An 18,049-nucleotide genomic window follows, 5' to 3' on the forward strand; every position below is an offset into this window, starting at 1 on the left:
GTTTAAAATTTTGAACTTCAAGGTCATATTTGGTATATTTTTTATTTATTTCTCATCTTCTATAAAGTATTATTTCAGAGAAATGTCTATGGCCTGATGCTTTTTTCTTTTTTCTTTGCGTGTATCTTTATTGAGAAGATTCTTTAGTCCAATTCAGCTCCATCATTCTGTGTTTTTATTTTTCTAGTTTTGACTTGTATTTACTGAGTGTTTTCAACTGATTATGCAGGTTATTATTTAGCTCTAATTTTGCATATATTTGGTGGATTATTATATTTTTCTCTTTGTCTTAGTCTCTTCATCAACAATATACTTGTCATCCATATGTTGAAAATAACCATCTTTAAATTCATCATCAACTCTATTTGTTGTAGTCATCTTCAGTATTTAAGCCTACCAAATTTGATCCATAATTCTAAGCCTACCAAATTGGACCCATAATTCCTGATTTGAATTTTATGTTTCTGACTCACCATATCTAATGTTCTTTTGAATTATATGGATTTATAAATGACCTATCTTTCTTTCATACAGCTCCCTTCCTGTGTTATTTGCCATGTTAGCATTTATGCTAATTCCTATGCTGCAGGAATAAATCACCAACCCTGAAATCTCTGTAGCTCCATGAAACAAAAGTATATGTTTCTCATGTTACAAATTCACCCCAAGATGATGTGTGCTCTGCTCCACGCAGCCACGCGGTGATCCAAAGCTGACAGAGCCCCACTGTTATTTACCAGCGCCATCAGGGAGTTGTCCCGTTCTCAGTCACAACACTATGATTTAGCTTTTCTGACTCATTGGCTGGAAGAAGTCACTTAGCCCACCAGACTGTCTGTGCCTGCAAGGAGAGGAGAACCGGATATGAGTGAGCATTAGGAATTCCTACAGAGAATTTGTGAAATCAGTGGTTACTTTTCAAAATTGTTTTGAGTGTATAAAACAGATACTATCTCAACTTTACCTGTGTTTTTGGTGCTATAATTTTTTTCAGATGTATGATTCTTCTCTTCCTGTGGTTTGTCAGGATCTAGAAGTCAGAACATAGAACATTGTGCTTTAATTGTAGGTAATGTATTATAATAAACTAAAATAAGATTTATATTATATAAAACACTTACAGACATCTTACATTGTTTTCCAAGATTGAATACTAGCCATTTGTCCCCTACACCTTATTGGGTATTCTCATCACTCCCTGATTTGCTTGAATTGAAGGATCATCTTTTGATACTAAATTTTCATTTTTTAAAAAATAACTGCTAAGGAAAGGCATTACCTTTTTTTCTGAAATTTCTTTATTCTTTACATATATTTAACCTTCAAGTGAATTTTAGAATCATTTTATCAATCTAAACTAAGATTTCTTTAAAAGATGTATAAAATAGATTCACTTCATCAATATTATGCATGATTAGTAGAAAGCCTTAGATTTATATTTTGAGGACTCAGATTCCTGGGTTCTAATCTCAGCTTTGCCACTTAATAGACATGTGACTTGGGAAAATACTAGGCTCTATGTCTCAATTTCCTTATCTGTAAAATGGGGATAATAACATTGTCTACCTTTTATGAAGATGAGTTGAGTTAGTATTTGTAAAGCTCTTAGTACCTAAGAACTTTACCAAATACATACATGATAAGTTTTTGTATTAGCAAATTGCTGGCATACAATAGAAATGGGTGTGGTTTTTGAGGATACTGAATAAAGAGAAATGCAGTTTTTCACAGAGGAGAGAAATAACAGCATGTGCGAATGTAGGCAGCGTCATTTTTTCTGGTGTTGGTTATCAGGGTGGATGGCCTGTCACTGTACCTCATGTGATGTGTGGGGTCATCCAGGATTAGAACATTAAAATTCCTGTCAGGGGACCCATGTATTCTTGGGGAAAGGCTACCCAATGCCCACCCTCAAAGCATTGATCTTCATAGTAAAACTTGCCTCTAACAGTCTGTACGTACTTGGACCTAGAAAAGATAAACTTTGGGTTGTGATTTTTTTTTTTTTAGCCCAAGATAGTAGTTCATTAAAAAAAATTAGTGTGTGCAGGCTGTCATACATATTATTCTGAATGTTTTACTTTTATGTATGTTTGTTAGGATATCCTAGAAATTTTATGATTGTAATGCTCTTTGAATGTAGATTTTTTAAAAATCGGACTTTATATTTGAAGAATAATGAAATCTGCAAAGGAATAGCAGGATCTGATAGTGTCTGTTATAAATAATGTTAAAATATGGAGATGTGTTAACTGAAATGAGTGTATCTACTATTTACATAGCCAACCAAAGCATCATATGAGTCACCTCATTTTAAATGTTAAGAATCCCTTGCCTTCCGCTGAAATGGCAAGTATAGGAGATGAACTATTATTGCAATGCTAGCACAGAGCAATATACCTTTTTTATTACAGAATCAGGGAACAATCCTCTGAGATTCTTATTTGTAGTAGAATGGAGTGAGTTTTATTGATTTGTTATTTCATTTAAGACATCATTTTGCCCTCTTGCTCTCTTGTAGTATGAGTGTTCAATAAGTAATATATTTTTTTCTTGTCCATTTGACACCTAAGAATTAGTTTGGCTCAAAATAAGCCAGGTGTTTCCACGGCCCACTGTCTGACTTCTTTGCTGATTTGCATAAGAGCTGTAAGGACTGGTCTTCTTAATGGTTTTATGTGATGTGAATTCAGGTTGCGATATCACGGGTCTGGGATCACTGGCTGAATGCCCTTCATGAGTGTAATGCTATGGACATGTGCTTCTCCTATTGTCCCTGGCTGACGTGTGATGGTGGTGGCAGACCCTGCCTGTTGTGTGTGCCTGGTAACGATCAATCAGATCCACCTTGGAATGATGATCAGTGGCTGAGCCTGTGAGGCTGACAGCAACCAGATGTAAAAGCAACGTTGCAAGTAAGATGCTCATTTCATGGTCTGGTTCAGCAGGGAGCATGGCTGTGACACATTTTCGCAATCAGGGAAACAAATGACAAGACATGTCTTCCCAGAGAGGGTTATTTATGTATATCATCAGTGATTCCTTTTGGTTTAATTAGAAATATGAGCAACCTCGCTTTTAGATGGTTTTAGTAGGCCTAAAGCAGGAGGGCAGAGGAGATGATTTTAAAGGCATGTAGGATTTCCGTGAGTACTTAATTTCACTCAGAATAAAGTTAGGAAGCATCTTTGGTCATCTCCTGAGGTTGACTTTTCTGTGAAGCTGCCATGTTCTGTGGTGAAGCAGCCTAGATGGAAATGAATTAAATGGGAAGGATCACACCTTTTCTCCTGTCAAGATTTCCATTCCCCCATCTTCAAACCTTTCTTCAGGTGGGAGCTTTGATTATCTATGGAGAAGAGGATGTGATTTGCTATGCATGGACTGCATTAAACTTAGAGGTTAGATTTTTGCTGTCAGCTGACAACTTTTGGGGAAGAATATGTTCATTTTCATTCTTAGCATCTTTCTTAGTCCTCCCTTACCACTCTTATAAGAACGCAGTTTGCTGTACTCTGTACTGGACCCCTAGCACAGCTTGGCCCAATTGGAAGAATAGGATTGAGTACAACACATGTACATCTCTTCAAAGATGTATCCGTAATGGAGGGCCTCTCTAGGAGCCTCCTTATTGTAGAGCATCCTTCATTTCCCTATACAGGTAGCCAGTGTTGGATTTCTACTTGAGATCTCCAATTTAACCTGATTCTTAAAGGGGCCCTGGCAGTATACCTTTAAAAAAATAATGTATGCTGTTCTTCAGTTCCCAAATAGCACTTTTGAATAAAACATACATTTTGAAACTACACAGTGAATTTTAAATAATTCTCATTAGCTGTTTACTTGTTTGTTTGTTAATCCTCATGCAAGTATATTTTTCCCATTGATTTTTAGAGAGAAGAAGAGAGGGAGATAAAGAGGGAGGGTAGGAAGGGGAGAGAGAGAGAGAGGAGAAACATTGATATGAGAGAGACACATCAATTGGTTATCTCCTGAATGCACCCCAACCAGGGCTGGGAGTCAAGCCTGAAACCCTCCATTGTGTGGGCTGCTGTTCTAACCATTGAGAAACATGGGCCTATAATTAGGTTTTAAATATATAAATACCTTAGATCATGGCTCCAACATTAGAATTCTTTTTGAATTACTCAAGGGACTTAAAAATAGATGCTCAAACATGCCTGGTAATGCAAAGCAGAGAGGGCAGAAGGAAAATGCACATTCAGGTATTGAGGAAGAAATCAGTATCTTTGCTGTGAATATCCACCTGTATTTCATATGTTGTTTACCAACATTTTAAAGGTCTACACATCTTCCCAAACTGTGAAAACATTGAAGTAAAAAGATAATTGAAATAGGAAATGTTAGTAAGAGGTCTCCAATGCCAAGTCAGTAAGTATTATAATCATGATCTATTATTTTTATTAATATTGGTTTACAGATAGTATCTTTGCTTTGAATATCCACCTGTATTTCATATGTTGTTTACCAATATTTTAAAGGTCTACACATCTTCCCAAACTGTGAAAACATTGAAGTAAAAAGATAATTGAAATAGGAAATGTTAGTAAGAGGTCTCCAATGCCAAGTCAGTAAGTATTATAATCATGATCTATTATTTTTATTAATATTGGTTTACAGATACTATTTAGCCATTAATGGGCTCTTGGTCTTGCCTTGGATTCCATGTTTATATTTGATGGCATTTTTTGTTTGTTTCTAATCTAAAAGATCTATAGTCATGCTAGAAAACTTTGGAAAATCTAGACAACAAAAAATTAATGAAAAGCATTTGTAATGAAATGATATATGAAGGCATTTGCTTCAAAATAATTTTGGGTGGGAAATGAGGAGGGGTCTTGATGCAACTATATTGGCCATGAAAAGTTTCAGGTACCAGAAGTTTATTGTGTTTACTTCACTTCTTTATCCTTTGAAAAGTTCTATAAAAATTGAAAAGAAAAAAAAAATCCCTAGTCCCACTTTTCAGAAATAACAGTTCCCTCTGCGGCACATATGCATATTCACAAAAACTATACTTACTACTTTCATGTACTAATACTTTATTTAAACAAAATTGGACCACCCGTCGGTGGGGTGTCCAATACAGTCTCCAGTGGAGACTAAGGTTGCTCTTCTGAAATGCCCTTGGCAAGCTCATGTGCAGAGTGTCCATTTGAAATCTGTTGGGTTGTCATTGGATGGTCAGATTGGGTAAGTGAAGCCATTGTGGTTCTCTTACTCATTTGGGGAGATTCAGCTCCCAAACACATTAACTGCTATGTACATTGACACTACACTGTGGTTAAAACTTAGAATGTGCTTGTTTAGACACAACTTGACTATTTTATGTAGGATGGGATGTGGGGGGAAAATTGAAAAAGCAGGGGAGGTTACCCCTCTGTAATCCCCCCTTCCTTTGTACTATTCCCTCTTCCTCCTGTTAGGGTCGCCAGAGGAATGCACGAGGCCAAAGTGGTAAGGGATCATAAATGTATTAGGTCATCTGGATACCAGATGGGCTGAGCCCTAAAATGGCACTGGCACCCAGGGATGGGGAGTCAGAGATTTTAAAGGAGTCTTGGTGGACTTTTTCTGGGTGAAGAATTCTCTGGGAGGGTCCAGATCCTAGGAAGGTCCAGAGGGGAAGTATAAATGGTCTTAGCAAGTAAAATGTGGTCTTAGCAAGTGGAATGTGGTCTATTAGTTCAGTTATTTGATCAAACCTCACACTCCAAAAGAAGCAGTGGAGGGAAAACTGAGCAGGAGCTCAGAATGGTTTAACTCAGAATGTAAGGAAGGAGAGAAATGGACTTCCACCTGCTTCCCCTTTCCCCCGCTGGCCCCTTCAAGTTTCTACCCCCAGCCCAAGCCTGTGTCAGTTTCATTCATGCAAGGTCCTTTTCCATACCATGGGCAATGCAAACATATTTTTCTTACAAATAAAATTTCCAGGACAGATCCTCAGGTAACATGACTCAGGGGATTCTCCAGGTGCTGCTAAAGTCTTTTGAAGTGATCATTCTATGCAGACATTCAATTTTTTATTTGCTTCAAAGTAGCTAAGATATATTTTTTTACTTGGATTCTTAGCAGAAATTCACATGATTTCAACTATGCATGACTGGCTTTATCTCCCAGAAGCATGTGAGAAGCATTCTTGGTACAGTTGGCCCTCATCTGCACAAATTTTCAGAGTATCTGAAGGCAGTATAGACCCAGGTGTGGAAAAGGATCACTTTGATTATGGGAAATTTATTTAAATGCATGAAGCAACTGGCTGCATAATTTTAAAAGTCTTTTCTTAGTACAAACCATGTTCTTGGGAGACCAGCCTTCCTTTGCATGGATAGTCATTCTTGAATAATGTTGGCAGTGCAATAGGCAAATACAAATTTCAGGGAATGGGTGGGGGTGGAAGAGGTTATAGGGGAGAATTAATGGTGATGGGAAAAAAATAATGAAAAAAACACAAAATTTCCAGCACCCAAATTGTACCATCTGAGAATCTGTGTATTCTTTTATTTCTATTTTTCTTTTTCTTTTTTCTTCTTTTAAAAATTCTTTATTATTTAAAATATTACATATAGCATTACATATGTCTCCCTTTTCCCCCCATTGACCTCTCCCGGCGACCCCCACCCCCCAGCACATGCCCTCACCCCGCTAGTCTGTGTCCATTGGTTATGCGTATATGCATGCATACAAGTCCTTTGGTTGATCTCTTACCCCCACCTCCCACCCCTCCCCTGCCTTCCCACTGAAGTTTGACAGTCTGAACTAGAACATATTTTTCAATTATAGTTGACATATAATATTGTATTAGTTTCAGGTATACAACATACTGATTAGACATTGATATAACTCATGAAGTGATCACCCAGGTAAGCCTAGCACCACTGGTACCGTACATAGTTATTACAGTATTCCTGGCTATATTCCCTCTGTGGTGTTTTACATCCCTATGACTGTTTTTATAACTGGAAATTTGTACTTCTTAATTCCTTCAACTTTTTCCCCAGCCCCCAATGCCCCTCCCATATGGAAGCCATCAGTTTGTTCTTTTTATCAATGAGTGTGTTTTCTGACTGGTGTTTCTGATTCCTTGGGATATATTTCTAGAAGTGGGATTACTGGGTAAATGGGAGTTCCATTTTTAATTTTTTGAGGAAACTCCATACTCCTATTTATTTTAAGCACTTATTCCTTATTAGCAGCTGAGTGTCATGTTATCCTTCCTATACTGTAATAATACGATTTGATGTAGCACTTGTGAAGCAGTTCTGGGCACTAAGCCCTGGTGGCAAGATACAAGAAAAAAGGGAAATGCAGTGCTAAGCAAACATAGTCTACCCTCTACACGCATCAGTGAGTGGTATTGTAGAATCTTAGAGCAAACGGATTTGTGTATGTTTTAAACAGTCACTGATCCATGACCATTCATAGTAGAGGGCAGGAACTTAGAATACTTTAAGTAATAGCAGAATATTTTAAAGCCTAACATGGTTTTAAAAATGCTATATTTTAAAATTTAGATTTATTATTAATTCTTTCTCAGGTTCATTGCCAGCTTGGTGTTTTGGATGGGGCTATGAAATTATATCGCTGCACAAATATAATTAATGATTAATGAATTTTTCATTAATGCTTTAGAAACTTTAGAAACCTGTGCTTGGTTGACTGTAACTAAGAATTAAGTGATTTTTCTTGGCCTTGGTATTTTTATATTTTATCCTATTTTATATTGAACTTTGCTATAATTCCATAAGTATTTTTCTAATATCAGAAGATATCTCAACATTTAGTAAAAATCTTAGTATTTCCCCCAAATATCATTTGGTATTATAAGTGTTTCTCTGTATTTTAATTCTCCAACTCTAACACTGTAAAAATATTAGTAAAATTTCATGTGTTTTGAAGTTTCAGTTGTTGTACAATTATTAAATATCTGTTGAAAAATTTTAGTGATTCCTGGACTCATGTAAAACGTAGAAGTGATTTTTTAAAAAAAAATATTGCCAAACCAAAGCATGATACTCTTTTTAGCCATTTTCTATGAGGTCCACACAACTGGACTACTCCCAATGTTAAGTTGGTAGGATGCTTAAAGTGTACAAGTGTAGATTTATTTAACAGTTAACTTACACTCTTAATACATCTTCTACTTCTTGTTATTTTCTAGACCTAAGAGCTACAGAGAGCCTTGAACTGAGAGCTCTCATTTCTCCAGTTCTTTTATGCCCTATCCACCATCTCACCATCCTCTTAACAAGTTCTCTCTGGCTCCTTGTTCTCTTTTCTCTTCTCCCTTTTCTTTTTCTCCCTCTCTTCTTTCTCTTCCCTGGGTTCCTCCTGCTGTTCCTCCCTCTCTTTCTACCCTCTCTACCTCCCTCTATCTCTTACTATCTATCCTCTTTGTCCTAGAATATGCAATTTCAAAACAACAGTCACTAAGTTAACACAAAAATGTGTTGTCACTGAAGTTAAAATCAAATGATGAAGCCACCAATAAGCCACCAATATTAAACATGAAACTGCTGGGGGTCAACCTCCTCTTAATGCAGCAATTAACTTCTGTGGTTATAAATTTTAATTAACATGTGTTCTAAGGAAAGAGCTCCAGTGGAAGGAGAACTTGGGCAAATATGTGGCATCATATTTAGGAAATGAGACAATCTGCTTCCCCTGATGTAGGATGTCAGAGCTTCATAGCCCTGTTCAGCCTGAGACATCGCTGAGTGGTTCCAGGGCAGAGCCAGCCAGTGTGGTCCAGGGGTCTCCAGAATAGTGAGACAGAATATCAGGCCAGATCAGATTCTAGGCTCAGTCATGCCAACAGACTTATCTACGCAAAACTGGGAAAGAGGAATATAGTTAAACTTTCTGGAAGTGGGGGCTTAGTGGGAGTAGAGCAGACTCAAATCCTGAACAAGACAGTCACTGGGATACTCTTAGAGATGCCACATGCAGTAAGGTGGGTATCAGTTATGGTACAGTCTAAATTGCTGTTAAAAATAATTCTCCACACCCATGATAACATAGCTTAAATCAGAGAGAAGTGTTTTGGAGTGTGTGTGTGTGTGTTCACATGTGCGTGTTTAATACTTATGTGGCAGTTTAAGCGTAGTCAGGGCTGGTGTATCTCTGCTCACACAGCCATCCAGGGACTCAGGCTCCTCCATTCTTATTGCTATGTTCTTCTCAGTATGCAAACTTTCATGTCATGGTCCAGGATGACCGCTCTAGCTCTCACCATCATATATACACCCCAGGTAACAGGAAGAGAAATGGTCACGTGAACATACTTCCATTTCTTTTGAGAGTAGTGGCACACATCAGTTCTGCCTAGATTCCAGTAGCCAGAAATGTGTCATATGGTCACAACTAGATGCAAGGGAGACCGGGAAGTGTCTCTAGGAAGGAGAGCAAAGTGGGTAACAGCCCACTTTTAACTCAGAATCAATGGGCCTGCTCCCACCATTTACTACCTATATGACCTTTGGTAGGTTATTTCACTTTCATTTGCCTCAGTAGCCTCACCTGTAAAATGGGTAGAATGAAAGTCTCAAATTCACCGGTTTTGGTAAGAAGGTAATGAGATAATACTTAGCACAGAGCATGGCAGATAGAAAATGCTATATGTGTACGCTATTGTTATAATCTGTAGGCTATTTAAAAGGGGTGGTGCATCAGGTTGAATAACTTCCCACTACCCACAGAAGCCATACAAACTCTTCTTTCTGTAGGTTTACCTTTGAAGTGGAGTTTAAATCAGATAGAATTCCTATTCCTTCCTTTGGTCTCACTAAATTTTTTTAGATCCTGGAAGAACAATAACTATCTTTATTGAGATGCTAAAGATTTCTGTACCTTTGCTGAGCAAACTGAGTAAGAAATTGATGCTATAAAAGCCATCAAAAGAAAATATACATAGTACCTTAAACTAATATAGCTACTAGTATTTTTTTTGTTAATCTAACATGGTAGTCTACTATGTGAACTAATGGTGAAATCATTTATGTAAATGGGATACATATTTATATTTTAATGCAGAAGAAGGAAAATATTTCTACAGGATTTTCTGTTTACAATGTAAGGCACTAAGATATGCTGTCCATTGAAACCAATATTTTCATCCAGAGTGGGAAAAAACAACAACAGAGTTGCCTGTTTGGGGTTGTTCTTTGCTTACTTGGTTTTGTTTTAAAATTGTATCATGCTAGCTGCTTTCTATAACTTGATTGTCAAAGTTAAAAGTGTACCATTTAATAAGGAATGCTATGACTTTATTCTTCATGATAGATCTAAATCCATTCAAAAATTAACATAATCTACTCTTGTTCCCCAAATAAACCCAAACCATTACCTATATTCAAAATTTTTTTCTCTTTTGTACTTTTCTGAGTCAGGTTGCAATATCAAATGCATTAATAATGTTTAGGGAATAGGTAATTATTATACACTAGAGGGCTGGTGCACGGAATTTGTGCACGGGTAGGGTCCCTAGCCTGGCCTGTGATCAGGGCTGATGGGGGCCTTCTGGCTGCTGGCCGGGGCCTGCCTTTTGGCTGCTGGCCGGGGCCTTCCTTCCACCGGCTGTCAGCTGCCAGCTGCCTGCTGGGGCCTCCTTTCCCCAGCTACTGGCTGGGGCCTTCTTTCATTCTGCACCACCCTCTGGTGGTCAGTGCACATCATAGTGAACAATCGAACTCCCAGTCTCCCGGTTGAACTCCTGAGGGGACAATTTGCATATTAGGCTTTTATATATAGAGATGTGTGGAGTGGTTAGTTGTAAGACAATAGCAAGTGACAACACTTGTGGCAAATTGAAAGTGCATGTTTGGGCTGATAACCAATTAAACCAAACAGAAGCACGAAAGTAAAACCGTAACATCCCTCCTGACCAGCCCATACCCCCTACACACACCCTTTGATGCTCCAATTTCTGGTCAAGGAAACTGTCATAAGCCTGGCTATGTGTCTTTTTCTTTCTTCAGTACTAAGCTGAAGAGCTATCATTCTTCTTGATTACTTTCCCATGGTCTTTTCTCACTTTAAATTATGCTATAAAAATTGAAGCCTAACAATTTTACCAACATTTTGCTAAAGTAGATAATTGGCATCAGGATTAGCTTGCCATTTTCAGAAGTCTTTTTTTCTCTAAAATATATTTGAGAAAATGTCATTTCACTGTGCCCTAAAAATAAAGTTAATGCTTAGCATTTGGTAGGTGATCCATGCATGCACATTGAATGAAGGAATACCTGACTTGCTTTGACAAATAATAAGAGCCATTTGTAATTACTGCATCCATCCCTTTGTAAACAAATTACATGTAGCTGAAGAGCTTTGAAGCAGCTAGTGTTGTTGAAGTACTACTTACACTATTGATTTGCTCTGAAATCCTTTTCAAAACTAATATTAAAGAAAATTAAATCCAATATAATTCCAATTAATGAGTACAAATTATGCATTAGTGTGGATAGATTTCTGGTGAGTCAAGTATTTTTAATACTGTATTTCACCATTCTTAAAATCTCTTTTGTTCAATGTCTTTACATTATGCAAAGAGTTAGATTTTCAGAAACACATATGTAGGATAATCCTTCACAAAAGAATTGACTATTAAATTTCTTTGGTTGGTTGATATAATCTTCTTTCTTTCCTCTCTTTCTTTTTCCTTTCTTATTTCTACAACCATTTGTTAAACTATGTGCTAAGACAACTTACTCCTGAACTAAAAATATGGTAATCTTAACTGTCATATAAGTAACTCATTGTCTAGAAGGGTTACTAGAATATATGTGAATATATCTCATTTGCCTATATTTCATATTCCTCAAGATATTTATACTCAACTTATGAATGTTTAAACATAGAATAGTTTATCTTTGTGTCTCATTTTTATGACTTGATACCTAACATTTATGAGCATATTAAATCATGTTATTTAGTAGTTACTGAAAAATTTGCCATAATGATATTAGGACTCAGTGTAAAACTCTAGTCCATTTAGAAATTGATCAACTGCATAAAACATACCTTATATCTTCTGAATACTCTTGTGCAGTGCCATGTTGTATATATACATAAATGGAAACCTACAACAGTTTGTGCTGTTTTCTTTATTATCAGTTCAACCAAATTCTATTGATGTATGTGGAAACAAAAGAGAAAGGTTTTCAATGTGTATGGCAACATTTCAGTGGAGAAGATGATGGGCCATGCTATAGTATGGGGGACCAGACCAAGGGATCCTGCTGTATTGGTCAGGGTACCTGTGGTGATAAGAAATTTCAATGTCAGTTAGGGCATCATCCCAATACACAAAGGTTGTGGTTTTGATCCCTGGTCAGGGTGTATACAGGAATCACAATAAATGCATAAATAGGTTGAACAACAAAGCGCTGTCTTTATCTCTCTCTCTCAAATCAAAAACTAAAAATTATATTAAAAAAAAGAAATTCCAAGGTCAGTGGCTTAACACAACCCAGGTATGTTTCTCACTTGTATCACTGTCTGATGTGGGTCAAGCCATTCTCCTGGTGACTGTTCTTCAACAGTAACTCAGGAATTCAAACTGTTTCCCTTTCAGCTACACAGATGGGAAGGAGTGTTAGGCACTCACACTCACACATGTATTTAACTGTCTGTTTCCTGAGGTGTCACCTCACTTTTGCTATTGGTGAGAACTAAGCAATGTATTCCCAATCCTGAAGAAAAACATATCCTGTGTTTGTACCAGACACAAAATACTACTGACTGTTCCCCAAAGGACTTCTCTTCTCCCCGAACTTTTATAAATCTTACTACATAGAGGACCTCCACTGAGTGCTAGTCTCTTTTTGATATCTCTTCAAAATATACCATTGATCCCTGTAATAGAAAATTTCCAGTTTTATATGCTCGCCAAACTTCTGATTCTCTATAAAGAGTTTATGATATTTAAGAGATAGCATTTTCTATTTTGTGTTGTATGAGTGCCCAAAGGTTAGATATACAGAAAGTAAAGTGAAGACCATTGGGCTATAAAATGATAACAAATCTTGACTTACGATGATCTAAAACCAAGGACAGCTGATAAAATCTCTCAAGGAGAATGTACTTCTACTCAGAGTGTCTGTAGTGAAGGGCCTTGGCTAAGAAAGTGGCAGAATTAGGAAGCAATGTATAAAACCTTAAGGTTGTAGGGATGTTTAGAGATTGTGTACTTCACACTTTTATGTTGAAGAACAGGAAATTTAACTCAAGCTGATGTGGGGGTGGGTATGTCACCGGGGATGCCAAGGGAGGCCTCAGCCTAATACTAGGGACCAGGTTCTTGTCATGGAACAAGAAAGAATTCGAGTATGACAGAAAGATTTATCAAAGTGCAATAAATTTATTAAGCGATAGGCTGTACTTAAAAAGTGAGAGCAGGCGACCTCGGAGAACAAGAAGCACTGATGGGATCTAGGTGGATGGTTTTTATTAAACTTTGGTGCAGGGGTAGGGTGTTCCTAGGCTTCTGACATTAGTGGGGTGACTGCTGGACTGGCTGGTCTTTGTCCCTCCTCTTCAGATAGCAATTTCTTTTTCGTTCATCTCAGAACTGTCGTGGTGATTGGGGGGTGGTGCAAATTTATTATAAAGATATTATGGCACTTTTGGTCACTTTTAGGTCTGTATGGCTGTTGAATCTGGTTGAGAACAGTTTTATCTCAATTATAGGAAATTGGGGAGGAGGAAAGGGGGAACAGGTAGTCAGTTAAGGTCAAGTCTTCCATAATCCAGCCAAAGTGGAAAGGGGGAGGGATAGAGCTTGAAGCTTTTGTTCCATTTCTAACTTTCCTGCCTCAAAACCATGATGAGCTACACATAAACATTTTTAGAAATTCTAATTTCAAATTGTTTCCTTACATATGTCCTCAGATATTCTTTCTTCACTGTATTATATATTGCTTCAGTAGTGTGGCCTAACTTCCCCCTATTGCCTTCTCCCAACGTCAATAGCTTAGAACAAGAAGCATTGATGTCTTGGTTAATAGGTCAGCTATACCTCACCTGGGCTTGGCTGGGCTTGGCCTCATGCTGTGGGTTAGAATGAGGTCTTCTCCATGGCTACGTAAGGTGTGCTCTTCTCCTCCTCCGGAAGGACCATCAAGAGGGCAAGCCAGTTAAAAAACCCTGCGTGCATTAGTCCACTTTCCTTTCATTGGGCAAAGCAAGTCACATGGGTAAGTTCCAATTCACTGGGGCTGGGGAGGTGAGAAAATATTTACTCAGAACAATCTAGTCTATCATGTTCTCTATCAGGCCAGGATTTCTGTATTGTTTAAGGGTAAAGGCTAATTTGTTGTAACAAAAACAGTACTGTGGTTCAAACAAGACTGACAATTATTTACTCTCATAACAATTTACATATTTGTAGGGAATGAACACGGATAGAAATCCCTTCCAAAAGGAGGAATTATGTAGCAAACAATCCTTCCACAAGAAGAAAACCAGAAAAACTTTAAAAACTTGTCTTAGCCCACCAATTTTCAGTGTTTTTACTTATGATTACCTAGATTAAATGATTGTCTATTTGCTGTTGCAGCAAGAAACAGCTATGTTTCCAATCTCCCTATGGGAGACCATGTATAGACCAAATTTTAGCATCTGACCAAATCAAAAGTTTGATTGAAATTACATAATAAGGTTCTGCATGCTTGTAAGCATACGTCATAATTTAATCTATATAATGTGTGCCATATCATCTGGGTTGTACCCCAAGTTATTGAAAATACTGTGTTTTTTCCCTCTTCAGAGCTTAGAAATTCCGTTTCATAACTATTACTGCAGATTGAATTGCTGTCAGCCAGGAAACTGCAATTTCCTGTCACTTGGCCTTGAATTACTACACTGAGTTTTCAGGCAATAAACAAATTTAGCTAAAAGATGCAAGCTTTTTTCTACTTATCATTAGTACCTAAGAGTATGTACATTTTATACTGTTCTATCTCCATTACATGTACAGTTATTGGCTCAGAATGATATAACCTTCCTTGTGTCCTTTAATCTTGAACGAATCAAGTCCAAACTTCCTGTTGAAAACCCATGTATGATCTTATAATTGTGGGCTGCAGAGCCACTTTATCTGATAGAGGCAAATAGCCTAGCATTTCTAGTCTACAGAAACGAAGCAGAGCAGCCATGTTGCGGGGAACATACTGTTTTCCCTGCTGTTTTTATGTCTCCTGCATGTCACAGGTGGGAAAGACCCAGATTTACAATAACTTAGTTTGTGAATCACAGTGCAAATAACACACACACACACACACACACACACACACACACACACACACACACCTACCTTTTCCTGGATACTTGGTATACAAGAGAACAAGAGAAATTTTTTTGTCTTACAAAATTAGATTGCAGTTTTCTAAAGAGTAACTCACAAAAGTTGTGTTACATGATTATTGATTTTCTGGTTCTCTGCGACACCACAAAAAGGGATGCATTTATGTGTGGGGGCACTTATGGAGCAACCAATAGCACCGGAGGCTCTGGTTAATTATATGCGGCCGAATCAGGTGGGGCATAATGATTTCTTGAGGTTTACTTGATGGATCCCAACTCCTTGGCCGAGGAGGATGAGCTGGGATCTCAGCATAGGGGGCAGGGCAGAGCATTATGCATCTTTTCTCTTCCTGGGTCCTAGAACAATCTCTGAGACAGGATGCTCTGGAAAAAACATTATTAAAGGAAAGATCCTGAGGAAGAGGCCGTCTTATCATGGTGAGAGCCCTGAGCTCACACTGTGGTCAAGTCAGGCATGTCCCAAGGCTACTGTTACAGTGACCGTTTCTCTCAATGGGGGATATAGGGACAATCTTTCTTTGTGCTGGATTGTACCAATACATCGCAAGACATTTATCGCTCCCCTCTCCCCGCCCTGCCAGTCAGTGCCAGCAGTGCTCTCCAGTTAATGAGAACCGAAAAAGAGACCTCATCCTGGAACTTAGTCAAATACCATGTATGGGGAGGTCCCAGCTCTGCAGAAAAACATTTGCTTTCATCCCATAGTTGGATGTTGGTTGATTAATTTATGTATTATAAATGCTTTTACATTCCATGAAGTCTCACTATTGTTTTTTGTTCAACATCTTAATTTTTATTGTAGACTACTTTAAAGGTTAAGAAGAGCAGAGTGAATAAGCAGAAAGAATACACAAAATTAACTTCTGTGTACTTAACACCTAACTTTGCCACATTTTAACCTTTACTTTAGAAATATTTTAAAGACATGGAATACTGACTGCATCACTATGAAAACTCCCTTTATAATCTTCCCAAACTCACTTACCTGTCCTTCCCCCGGAAAAAAAAGCCCTGCTATCTTGGTTTCGGATTGTTTCTTGCATGCTTTTATGCTTTTACCGTATTTGTATGTTTTTCTGAATGGTATTTAGTATTTCTTAATGTGCTTGAAACTTCTTATAAATGATATCGTACTCTATTCTTTTGTAACTCCCTTATTTGATGTATAGTTATGTTATTAAGATTTGTCTATGGGGATATGTGGAGCTTTAGATCATTCATTTAAATACTGTAAACAATGTCATAGTTACATGCCACAATTTACTTATTTAAATGTCTGATACTGGATATTTAGAATCTTTCTAATTTTTTTGTACCAATGCCAAGGATGAATCTTCACATGCATGTCTTTTAGTGTGTGGATTTCTTCCTGGCAATTCCATGGATGCGTCTGAGGGCTGCTGCCAAACTCCTCATTATAGAGCTTGCACTACACCAGCACAGCAGTGACATACCCACTGAGCAGTTCATGAAAGTTTTAGCATTGTCACATCTTTTTCAACAGTTGCTATTGGTAACAGTTAAAAATTTAACCATCTGTTAGGTGGGAGTAGTGTCTTTTTAAAATTTTGTATTTTCCCAGTTACTACTTTTCATATGCTTATTGGCCATTCGTGTTTTTCTCTTGGGAATTGCCTATTCATATACTTTGCTCCTTTTTCTACTGGGTTGTTTGTCTTCATTGGAGATTTTTTTTGTAAGAATTCTGTTTTTAGAATGTGCACTTATACATATATGTAAACTGTAAATATATTTCCCCAGTCCTACCTGGGTTTTCTTTTCTCTGTTTTATGCTTACTTTTTGTGATACAGATGGCTGAAGTCAATATTATCAAATTTTTTATTAGAGCTTGTATTTTTTATGTATTGTGTAAGAAATCTTTTTCTATTAGCCATATTTTTCCCATGCAGATAACCTATTGTTTCAGAATAATTTTTCTAAATCAATTGTTTTCTCATTGGATTGCATATTAATACACTATATGGCTGTGCCTGCTTCTGTTTCTGAGATGTAATTCTATTCCAGTTATCTGTCTGTCCTTCCCTTTGTCCATGACCCCTCTGTCTTAAATATAATTGTTTTATGTGAATCTTGATATCTTTGAAAGCATTTTCAAAATTATCTTGGCTAGTCTTGTCCCTTTATTTCTACACATGAATTTAATAATCAGCTTTTTATGCTACATAATAAAGTTATATATTGAAATTTTGAGTGGACCTGAATTGAAATTATGGAATAATGGGAAGAAGACATCTGACATCTTTATGATATTGAATTCTCTTTCCCATGAACATGGTGTATCTCTCCATTTATATAGATACTTCTCATATCTTTCAATTAAAAAACTTCCTACATAAAATCTTAATATTTTTTTTTAGTTTTCTCTAAGGAGCATTGTATTCAGTCTTTTTCTTACTAATGGAATCTGTTTTAAAATTATGTTTTCTTTCATTGTTTTTATTGTTGTGGCTGATGTAAAGGTATACATTTTGCCAGTGTACTGTAAATGATAGTCTTATTACTTCTAAATAATTTGTTTATAAATTTTCTCAAACTCTCTCTATAGTCAAGAATAGGATATACAAATACTTTTTTTAACCTTTCTGTCCTTGTATTTATTACTGTTTTTTTTGTCCTACCATGGTGATAAGTTTCTATAATATAATGTTTTGTTGAAATGATGTTAGCAGGCATCTTTATGTC

At 37.0% G+C, this 18,049-nt stretch overlaps 1 protein-coding gene and 1 long non-coding RNA gene across 2 annotated transcripts in view; one reads left to right on the forward strand and one right to left on the reverse strand.

Moving 5' to 3' along the window:
- The window catches only part of LOC102249807, a 29,596-nt gene extending 15,435 nt beyond the window's left edge, over positions 1–14,161 (reverse strand). Inside the window, exons 1-3 of the long non-coding RNA XR_314600.1 lie at positions 14,044–14,161; positions 965–1,030; positions 738–841 (exon numbers count right to left, since the gene is read on the reverse strand). This is a non-coding gene — a long non-coding RNA (uncharacterized LOC102249807). The remainder of the gene's footprint in view (positions 1–737; positions 842–964; positions 1,031–14,043) is intronic.
- The window catches only part of NAV3 (neuron navigator 3), an 832,279-nt gene that overhangs the window by 218,245 nt on the left and 595,985 nt on the right, over positions 1–18,049 (forward strand). The window lies entirely within an intron of this gene.

This window comes from Myotis brandtii, unplaced genomic scaffold (assembly GCF_000412655.1).
Source record: "Myotis brandtii unplaced genomic scaffold, ASM41265v1 scaffold82, whole genome shotgun sequence".
Classification (NCBI taxonomy): domain Eukaryota; kingdom Metazoa; phylum Chordata; class Mammalia; order Chiroptera; family Vespertilionidae; genus Myotis; species Myotis brandtii.